This window comes from Lagopus muta, chromosome 1, assembly GCF_023343835.1.
Source record: "Lagopus muta isolate bLagMut1 chromosome 1, bLagMut1 primary, whole genome shotgun sequence".
NCBI classification, from domain to species: domain Eukaryota; kingdom Metazoa; phylum Chordata; class Aves; order Galliformes; family Phasianidae; genus Lagopus; species Lagopus muta.
Genome location: NC_064433.1, coordinates 162,150,643 through 162,161,365, shown reverse-complemented (window position 1 = coordinate 162,161,365; position 10,723 = coordinate 162,150,643). Strand labels below are relative to the sequence as shown.

General features: G+C 39.5%; 1 non-coding gene across 1 annotated transcript; it reads left to right on the top strand.

The window, feature by feature from the left end:
• The first annotated feature begins 2,903 nt into the window (after positions 1-2,903).
• Positions 2,904-3,006, top strand: LOC125688501 (U6 spliceosomal RNA). Its single transcript, XR_007374759.1, has one exon. It is a non-coding gene; the product is annotated as a U6 spliceosomal RNA (small nuclear RNA).
• Positions 3,007-10,723: the final 7,717 nt, after the last annotated feature.

Sequence of the window (10,723 nt, the reverse complement as noted above, 5' to 3'; positions counted from 1 at the left end):
TTACTAGTCTTATATCAGTATTCTTCCAAACTCATCAATTCTATGATTCTACAGTTCTATTATTTAAACAAACTAGTGATAAGGAAGGAAAAATAAAGGACAAATAATTGCCCTATATGAACCTTTCCTTTAAGATATATGATTTCAAACAATAATACAGGAAAGTCTACATTTTATAAAAGAATTGATAGCCCTACACTAAGTTAAGGTCCTTAGATGTGGATGGTGTTCAAGGATCTGAAGTTCTGCTTTTTTAAAACTTGCTGACTGCTAGGTATTTATTGACAAACAGTTCTTCATCCATATAAAAAATATTTCTCATTGGCAGGAGTTACCAATCTCTTTCCTTAAGGGTCTGCTCTGCTACATTTTAGTGCGAATTAAAATTCATTCAAAACTGATAAAACTTTTTCAAGACAAGTCATTAACTGAACCAAACTTTGTTTCTTTGTAAGAGTTACTTATATCATACTGCGTAACAGCAGAAATGGCTTCAGTCTCAGCTGTATACATGTCTTGGAAAGGCATTTACTTCCATCTCTTCTCGTACTGGTCTGTTGAAAGAATTTAACCTGACCACTGAAACTGGCCTGATAATTTTTGAAGTAATTGACTATTTCATATAAATCACAAGGGCTGTTCTGATATTAATGCCTATGTTATTGAACGTATTGTAGTTTCCATGGAAATAAAAAGATGGCATTACTTTCAGAGGAACCTACATAATTTTTCAAGGTTTATTTTTTTCTTTTCAATTTTATCACTGTGATAGTGGACATCACACCCAAAAGTTCAGAAATATTGTCATTTATTTGTTTGACTTTTTTTCTTCTTCTTCTGCCTTATTTTTTGGGACAACTGTATGTGAGAAGTGGATACATATATATAGCATATTTTATGGACACATCAAATTTTTCTTCAACAGATGTTGCCTGAATGTTCTCAAGTCAGCTAAAGGATATTCAGCAATGAACAATTGCCTGCTCATTTCAGAAAAAGCAAACAATTTGTCTCTCTCCAATTCCAAGAAAAAAAGAAAAAAAGAAAAAAAGAAAAAAAAAAAAGTGAAACTCTAAAAAACTCTTTTTGAATGAATCAGTAATGATTTTCAGTACTCCACTGAGCCAGGTTGCTGGAAGCTTGCAACTGAAATTGAATTGACTGGACTCAGTTTTTCCCATGACCTCAGTTTCAACTAATAGGCTCAAGAATATTTTTGAGGTGAATACAACCCTGACTTTATGTTACATATAAATAGTACATTATTAAGTACTATGACAGGTTTCAATTCAGTAAGTATCTGTTCTAGAATCAGAAATCTAAATTCAAACATCTACGTAGGTTGCTCCAAAATTAATGTCTCCTATTTATTACCATGGAAACTACAACAGGTACAAAGGGCACAAAAATACTTTTTATTAAAACAGATTCTCAATTACAAAATGCTGTTATTCAACATAATCACCATCATTAGGTATTCCTTTTCAGGACTACCTATATATGTGTAGGTAGTGCATACACTATAATTTAAGCCATTTTAATACAGTTTTCTTATATTCTGGTGGAGCTTGAGTGATTCTAGTCAAACATACCCTTGATTTGTGAAGTTTACACAATGGATATGCTTTTGACAGACAAAAAAGTTGGCTCAGAAAAACAAGGTAGTTCAACATTTCGAATAGTAACAATTCCCCATCCCTACAGGATGACCATGGAGTTTGTCCACAGGGCCTCCACTCTCCTCCATCCTCTGAGATTTTTTTTATTTTTTTTCTTAGAATCAGCATACCAGATTCCCTAAATGTTTGCTAACAGCAAAGGCTGCAGGTCACATTACTTACAGAACTACCATTAAATGGATTATCCACCACACTCCACTCTGGAGTTTTACCTTCTTTCAAGAAGCACACATTTCAATAGGTTACCTCAGGTAAATATTCCATGGATGCCTATGTTAGACAGTTATGCAAGTATTATCAATATGCAGTGGTTATCTAAAATCCTACTACAGCTGCTGTACATGATCAACTGGTGCAATTTAAGACAACTCAGAGTATAACAACTGACCTCCAGATTTGCTCCAGTGGATCACTATTGTTCTGTAGGCTGAGTATTTTATCTACTTAAGCTAAGGCCCTTACCTTGGACCCTAAGACATCCCAAATGGCTCTAGCCACCTACTCTTCAGTAAATAAATCCTGGCCTACAGAGCATCCACTGAGTAGGGGCTTGATTCAGCAATTAATAACTATATAATAAGTAAGGCCTGCTATGATGATATAGAATGACTGAGATAATTACACAGGGTCAGTACATATGGCATGATCTTCTGAAGAACCATGACCTTCTAGAATTAGAGGTCAGGTAGAACAGAGGACAGATTTGGAACCGCAGACAAGGGTCAAGGGATCTGTGCTCAGAAAGTTCACTGTTTCACAAAAATCTGTTCTGATATGAGTACCAGTTACTGATTTGGAGACAGTTCAACTGGCTACATGTTTTTTAATTAAGAAATCTCATGTTTAAATATGTCCAAATTTTGCACCAAATGTCTAATTTTGCATCTGGGTTGCTGCAGGCCCATCCCCCCCATCAATATAAGCTGGCGGATAAAAGGAGAGAGCACAGCCCTACGGAAAATAACTTGGGGGTACTGATGGATGGCAAGCTGGCCATGAGCCAGCAACATATCTTCTGAGCCCATAAACCAAATTAAAGCCCATTAAACCACACCAAAGAAGAATGGCCAGCAGGTCAAGGGAGGTAATCCTGCCCCATTGCTCCATGTTGGTGAGACTTTACCTGGAGTACTGTGTCCAGATGTGGAGTTCTCAGTACAGTAGAGACATGGACCTGTTGGAACATGTCCATAGGAAGGCAACAAAAAGGATCCAAGGAATGGATCGCTTCGGCAGCACATATACTAAAATTGGAATGATACAGAGAAGATTAGCATGGCCCCTGTGCATGGATGACACGCAAATTTGTGAAGCGTTCCATATTTTTTGGGGGCAGTGATGAATTGCTCAGAAAAGCCTACACACAATGAAAAAAGATTTCAGGGGTTTAGGACGTTTAGTTCAAGGAACAGGATCTTCTGCTCTATACCTTCAGGGGCAGTGAGGGACTCTGAGTGGGATCAGAAAGCACAAGCGATGAATAATTGAGGAGGCTGGTGTCGAGCCAGAAACTTTGGGTTCTTTCAACATGGGGCAGTTTACTTGGCCCCTGGCCTGTTGTCTGTCTGTGGAACCCACCTATCTCAAAGGGGGCAATGAATACTAGTGCAGGAACTAGCGGGGCTTATTGAAAGAGCTTTAAACTAGCTATGAAGGGATTAAGGGGACAAAACAGGCCTCTCAAGAAATGAGCCTAGGGGAACAATGCTTAAGCAGGGGATGAGGCAGATGACTCGTCTGAAATGTGTCTATACCAATGCACGCAGCATGAGCAACAAGCAGGAAGAGATAGAAGCGATTGTGAGCCAGGCTAATTATGATCTTGTTGCTATTTCCGAAACATGGTGGGACCACTCCCATGACTGGAGTGCTGTGATAGATGGCTACAAGCTCTTCAGAAGGGATAGATGAGGAAAGAAGGGTGGTGGTGTGGCCCTCTATATTAAAAACTGTTTCCAGGTTGAAGAGCTTGGGGTTGGGAATGATAGAGTTAGTGTCTATGGGTAAGGATCAGGGGGAAGACCTGTAGGGGCAGCATCTTGGTGGGGGTCTGTTGTAGACTGCCTAATCAGGACGAAGAGCTGGATGAGGCATTCTATGAGCAGCTTGCGGAAGTCGCACGATTGCCAGCACTTGTTCTGATGGGAGACTTCAACTTCCCTGATATATGTTGGAAATATAATATAGCGCAGAGGAAGCAGTCCAGGAGTTTTCTAGACTGCATGGAAGATAGTTTCCTTATGCAACTGGTAGGAGAGCCTATGAGGGGTGGTGTCCTGCTGGACCTGGTCTTCACTAACAGAGAAGGACTGGTGGGAGAAGTGAAGGTTGGGGACGATCTTGGGCAGAGTGACTACAGAATTGCAGAATTCTCCATTCTTGGAGATGCCAAAAGAGTGATCAGCAAAACTACCTTCTTGAACTTTCAGAGGGTGGATTTTGATCTGTTCAGAGAGCTTGTAGTGCGGGTCCCTTGGGAGTCGCTTCTCAAGAGTAAAGGAGCCCAGGAAGCCTGGATGCTCCTCAAGATGGAAATCTTAAAGGCACAAGAACAGGCTGTTCCTGAGTGCCATAAAGCGAGTCGTAGGGGAAGACGACCAGTGTGGATGAGCCGGGAATTACTGATGAGACTCAGGGAGAAAAAGAAAGTCTACGTCCTCTGGAAGAAGGGACACACTACTTGGACAGATTACAAAGAAGTAGCTAAGATATGCAGGGAGGAAGTTAGGAAGGCAAAAGCCCAACTTGAACTCAGGTTGGCCACTGCAGTAAAAGACAATAAAAAATCATTTTATAAATATATCAACAGCAAAAGAAGAACCAAAGATAATTCTTATCCTATATTTGATGCAGCAGGGAATGTGGCCACTGAGGACAAGGAGAAGGCTGAGGTCCTCAATGCCTTCTTTACATCTGCCTTTAGTAGCCAGATCAGTTATCCTCTGGGCTTTTTATGCCCTGATCTGGAAGTCTGGGATGCGCCCCCAGTGATTTGGGTGGACACAGTCAGAGAGCTTCTCCTCCATCTGGACTGTCACAAGTCCATGGGACCAGATGGGCTGCACGCTTGGGTGCTGAGGAAGCTGGCGGGGGTGACTGCCGAGCCCCTCTTGGCCATCTATCAATGCTCCTGGTTAACTGGTGAGGTCCCAGAGGATTGGAGGCTTGCTGATGTGATTCACATCTTCAAGAAGGGCCATGAAGAGGATCCGAGGAACTATAGGCCTATTAGCCTGACCTCGGTACCAGGGAAAGTTATGGAGCAAATCATCTTGGATGAGATTGCACGGCATGTGCATAGTGTCCAGGGGATCAGGCCCAGCCAGCATGGGTTCGTGAAAGGCAGGTTGTACTTGACCAACCTCATCTCCTTCTATGACTGGGTGACCAATCTGGTGGATGAGGGAAGGGCTGTTGATGTAGTCTACCTAGACTTCAGCAAAGCCTTTGACACGGTCTCTCACAGGCTTCTTCTGGGGAAACTGGCTGCCCGTGGTCTGAACAGATACACACTTCTTTGGGTAAGGAACTGGCTAGAGGGCTGTGCCGAACGGGTAGTGGTGATCGGTGTTAAGTCCAGCTGGCAACTCGTTTCAAGTTGTGTCCCCCAGGGGTCGGTACTGGGACCCATCTAGTTTAATATCTTTATTGATGACCTAGGTGAGGGGATTGAGTGCACCCTCAGTAAGTTTGCAGACAACACCAAGCTGAGAGGTAGTGTTAATCTGCCTGAGGGTAGAGAGGCCCTTCAGAGGGATTTAGATATGCTGGATCACTGGTCTGAGGTGAATGGGATGAGGTTCAACAAGGCCAAATGCTGGGTCCTGAACTTTGGCCACAACAACCCCATTCAGCGTTATAGGCTTGGGGATGAGTGGCTGGATGAGTGTGAAGAAGAGAAGGACCTGGGGGTGTTGGTTGATGCTCGGCTGAACATGAGCCAGCAGTGTGCCCAGGTGGCCAAGAGGGCCAACAGCATCCTGGCCTGCATTAGAAATAGTGTGGCCAGCAGGGAGGTAATCATCTCCCTCTTCTTAGCACTGGTGAGGCCGCACCTCGAGTACTGTGTTCAGTTTTGGGCCCCTCACTACAGGAAAGATGTTGAGGTCCTGGAGCGTGTCCAGAGAAGGGCAACAAAACTGGTGAGGGGTCTGGAGCACAAGTCTTATGAGGAGCAGCTGAGGGAGCTGGGATTGTTCAGTCTGGAGAAGAGGAGGCTCAGGGGAGACCTCATTGCACTGTACAACTTCCTGAGGGGAGGTTGTGGTGAAGAGGGATTTGGCCTCTTCTCCCAGGCAACGAGCAGGACATGGGGTAATGGCCGCAAGTTGTATCAGAGAAGGTTTAGGTTAGACATAAGGAAGAACTTTTTCTCTCAGACAGTAGTCAGGCACTGGAATGGCCTGGCCAGGGAGGTGGTGGAGTCGCCATCCCTGGCAGTGTTCAAGAGGCATGCTGCATGATACGGTTTAGTGCTTGTCGTGGCAATGGTGATGAAGAGATGGTTGGACTGGATGATCTTATGGGTCGTTTCCAACCTTGTGATTCTATGATTCTATGAATGAAATAGCTCCCCTATGAGGACAGGCTGAGAAAGCTGGGGCTATTCAGTCTGGAGAACAGACGGCTCCGGGGTTATCTGACAGTGGTCTTTCTGTATCTTAAGGGAGGCTGTAAGAAAGAAGAGTACAGGATCTTTAGCAGGGTCTGTTGTGATAAGACAAGCAGAAATGGCTTCCGATCAGAAGAAACATTTAGAAAAAAAAATAATAATCAATAAAGGTAGTGAAGCACTGGAACAGGTTGACCACAGGGGTGGCGGTAGATGTCCCGTCTCCAGAGACATTCAAGGTCAGGTCGTACCAGGCTCTGAGCAACCTGATCTATCTGAGATACCCTTGTTCACTGCAGAGAAATGGACTTAGTGACCTTAAAAGGTCCCTTCTAACTCAAACAATTGTGATTCTATATATGACTAGTAATATTATGCTGCTAAATAAAGGGTATATTCTTTTTCTTGAGGACTGGCCTGAGGAATATCTAACGAGACTTCAGGGCATTGGGGTGATCAGTTGATGACGCAGGAGCACAGGTGGTGTTTTGTTCTGTCCCTCAGTGTTAGTGAGGGATACTGAAAGAATCAGGAAAACCCATCTCATAAATAAAAGGCTCAGAGGTTGGTGCAATTTCAAGAGTTTTTATGTATGTATGTATGTATGTATGTATGTATGTATGTATTTATAAACATGGGGAGGTTTACTCAGTGCCTGACCTCATAACTGCTGGTCTCACCTGAATTAAATTTGAAACCAAAATTATACCAAAATATTTTATGTGTATTTTAGAAACATCTAATAAATATATCATATACATGTTTTTCATTCAAAACACACTGCAACAATTTGCAGCTTTCAGAAGATACTGAAAGAATAATCTTGAATTTGTACCAGGCTTTTTTTATTATTAGGTTTAATGACATTTAAAAAATGCAACACTTTAATTTATGGTGCATTCAGTTCAGTTAGATAAATTATAATTAGTGGGCTATCTTGTTTACATTAGGTCAAAATCAGCATGTTGAGACTATTAATAGGCAATTTGTTCACACAATTATTATTATTATACACCTCACAGGAAAATAAAATTTGGTTATTACGACGTGTCTATTTGTAGGATGGTTTCTAAAATTAAATTTCAATAGCTATTTCAGTACAACTCAGATAATACACAGATCAGCTACACTCAAATTAATTAGAATATTTATTGTAGTACCTAATGCTGAATGTGGTTACTATGACCCCAGTCAGTGTCAGCTTTCAATTTGGACTAATACAGCACAAAATTTATTTTAAGTGCATTTCTTTACAACGACCACCCTACTGCCTTTATTCCCCCTACTTTCCTTATTTCTTATGGACACTTCACTAACATGATTCTGCTAACAGATTTTTCATCTTATAGGTTTTTAATACTTCAAACTGTATGGTTTCTGGAATAGGAACTAAAAAACTTTCAAGTTTTGTAAATTGTTTTCAAAAGAACAACTCTCAGGGTTAGAATGGAAAGTTACACAAGGCTTTAATAGTGCCACCTACAGTTATTATATCCAGAACCCTAATCTGATAACCTACGTTATCAGAATAAACTCCCTGAGAGAACTTTAAAAGCTCATGGAGGAGGTGGTCAGAGAAACTGGACTGCAAAAAGTATGTACTTAGATGGTATGATCTCTTCTTCATCTTCATCTTTCATCTTCCTCTAATAGCTGTTAGAGGACACAAATAATTTAAACATCATGTTTTCTTTATTTGTTCATAGTAGCCATTTATGTGCATACAAATCGTATGCTATTAAAGAGTAAGTAGTTATCTAGACCCTTCAAAATATTAAATGATTGTTCCTGCCTTACTAATGTACAACATTAAATTGTCATCATGAATAGGATAATATGTGATCAGAAGTTTATTCTCAAATAAACTCAAGAATGTTGCATTCTGGAATGAATGACTGACAGGTAGGGTGAATTTCACTTCTACACTAGAGCTTAATATTAGTACTTTTTGCCTTAAACCATTAGCCACTGCTATTTTTTTGTTTGTTTTTAAGGTTGTCCAGTGACATGGAAAGTATTGTGATTTATTTTTTTTTTCAGTCATAGTAATAAATTGTAAGCAATGGGAACTGAAGCGGAAAACAAAGTACATTGGGATTATATAATCACTGATAAAAAGTAGCAAAATCAGCACCAAAAGAAGGACATTTGTGTTATCTGAATCATGAAAGTATATAAATATGTATAAATTTATGTGCACAAAATACAGTGAGTCACAATGAGACCATGAGAAAAATTCTTGAAGGCTTCCAGGAATCATGGTCTATCCTTACTCAATTTAAATAAGATTTAGATTTAAAGCAACTGTTCTGATGAGAATCAGCATTGTGGGTTTTGGTTGCTTTTTTTCAGGGGGAAAGTGTTTGGCTTCTGTGTATTTTGTTGCTCTTTGAGTTTGCTTGTTTCAACCAATAATGCAAAAATCTTAGGCAAACTAATCTGTTCAATAGTCTTTCTGTAAAAATAAATTATCCAGTAATCAACATTTATTATACCCACAGTTCAGTGTGATTACAAAATTAGTAGCTAGGTGAAGCAAATTTAAAATTTTGTTTGTTTTCTACTAAATTCTTATTCTTGGTATCTACAATAACTGAAATGATGATTAGTAATGTTCAGATTTGTTGTTGAAAAGAATATTTTCCTGATCCTTAATAACTATTGCTATTTTCTGTTATCTATCTAATACATAATGGCCAAAACATATACAAATAATAAAATACTTTAATAATTCACTATTTAAAAAAAAAAAAAAAAACATTTTTACCTTCAAATACTTGAGCATAATTTTCCAATTTTATCTACCTCAAATACTTTGCTGTCAGTCTTCAAAAAGTTTCCTTTACCTTTCAAATATTTCTGTGCAAAATAATAGAAAATTGCCATAACATTATGATGAACAAATATAATACATACATGCAATTTTTCCTTTCAATTATTTCACATTTTAATTAGTGTGATAAACCAAATGTTTTTAAATAAATATATGTATGAACAAACATCCAATGAATGATTACTAAAACCTATTTGAAGAAAATAGAAGTCTGAGAAGAAAATAAGAATACATTGGAAAATTAATAACAACCTTTTTACATGATTAAATTATTCACAATTTGATGTAACTTGATTAAACCATTTGAGATTTGATACAACCTGATAAAATTTATTTATTATTTCTCTTAAAAATATATTTATTGGTTGGTTGTTTTTTTTTTTTTGTTTTGTTTTTTCCTAATTTCTAGGTATTCTGCAGAAAAAGTTAAAGCATAAAACCAAAGAATTAGGTTCACAATAAATTGCTACATTAAGCTTAAAAAAAAAAAAAGGGAATGATAAGGGCATCTGAGTAAAGTGCAGGATTGTAGTGATTGAATCTATTGGAGTAGCATCTCCCAGTGATAAACAAACTGATAATCAGGATAATCAGGATAGTGAGCACACAGTGAACTAGCTTTACAAAGAGAAGAAAGAATAAAAGAAAGTATATCTTTTAGATGTACTAACAGAAAAAGAATGATTGCAAATATTCATAAAGAGTATTTATAGTTTAGATCTTGTCTAGCTGTAAAGATGTCAGTGAATAATTTAACTTTAATAATAAGAAAAAAAATTACCTGGATATATTTAACTAAGATCATTTTCATCGAATCATAGAAACCATGACCTAACCATACTACCCTAACAACCCTCCACTAATTTATGCCCCTGAGCACCACAACCAAATGTTTTTTAAACACATCCTGAGCACCACAACCAAATGTTTTTTAAACACATCCAGGGATGGTGACTCAACCACTTCCCTGGGGAGCCTATTCCGGTGCTTAACAACCCCTTTCTGTAAAGAAGTGTTTCCTGATATCCAATCTACACTTACTCTGGCACAACTTGAGGCCATTTCCCTTCGTCCGGCCACTTGTCACCAGTGAGAAGAGACCAACTCTTGCCGTAATCACCTTCAGGTATTGGAAGATAGCAATAAGGTCTCCCCTCAGCCTCCTTTTCCCCAGACTAAACAGTCCCAGTTTCTTCAGTCACTCCTCGTAGGGCATATTCTCCATGCCCTTCACTAGTCTTGTTGCCTTTCTTTGGACCTGCTCCAGTACTACAACATATTTTCTGTACTGAGGTGCCCAAAACTGAGCACAATACTCAAGGTGGGGCCTCACCAGTGCCGAGTACAGGGGCAGGATTACTTCCTTAGTCCTGCTCACCACACCATTCCTGTTACAAGCCAGGATGCCATTGACCTTCTTGGCCACCTGGGAACAACACTGGCTCATATTCAGGCGACTGTCCATCAGTACATCAAGGTTCCTTTCCATCAGGCAGTTTTCCAGCCACTCCTCCCCAAGACTAAAGGGCTGCCTGGGGTTGTTGTGACCAAAATGTAGGACCCAACCCAACACTTTGCCCTACTGAAACTCATACATTT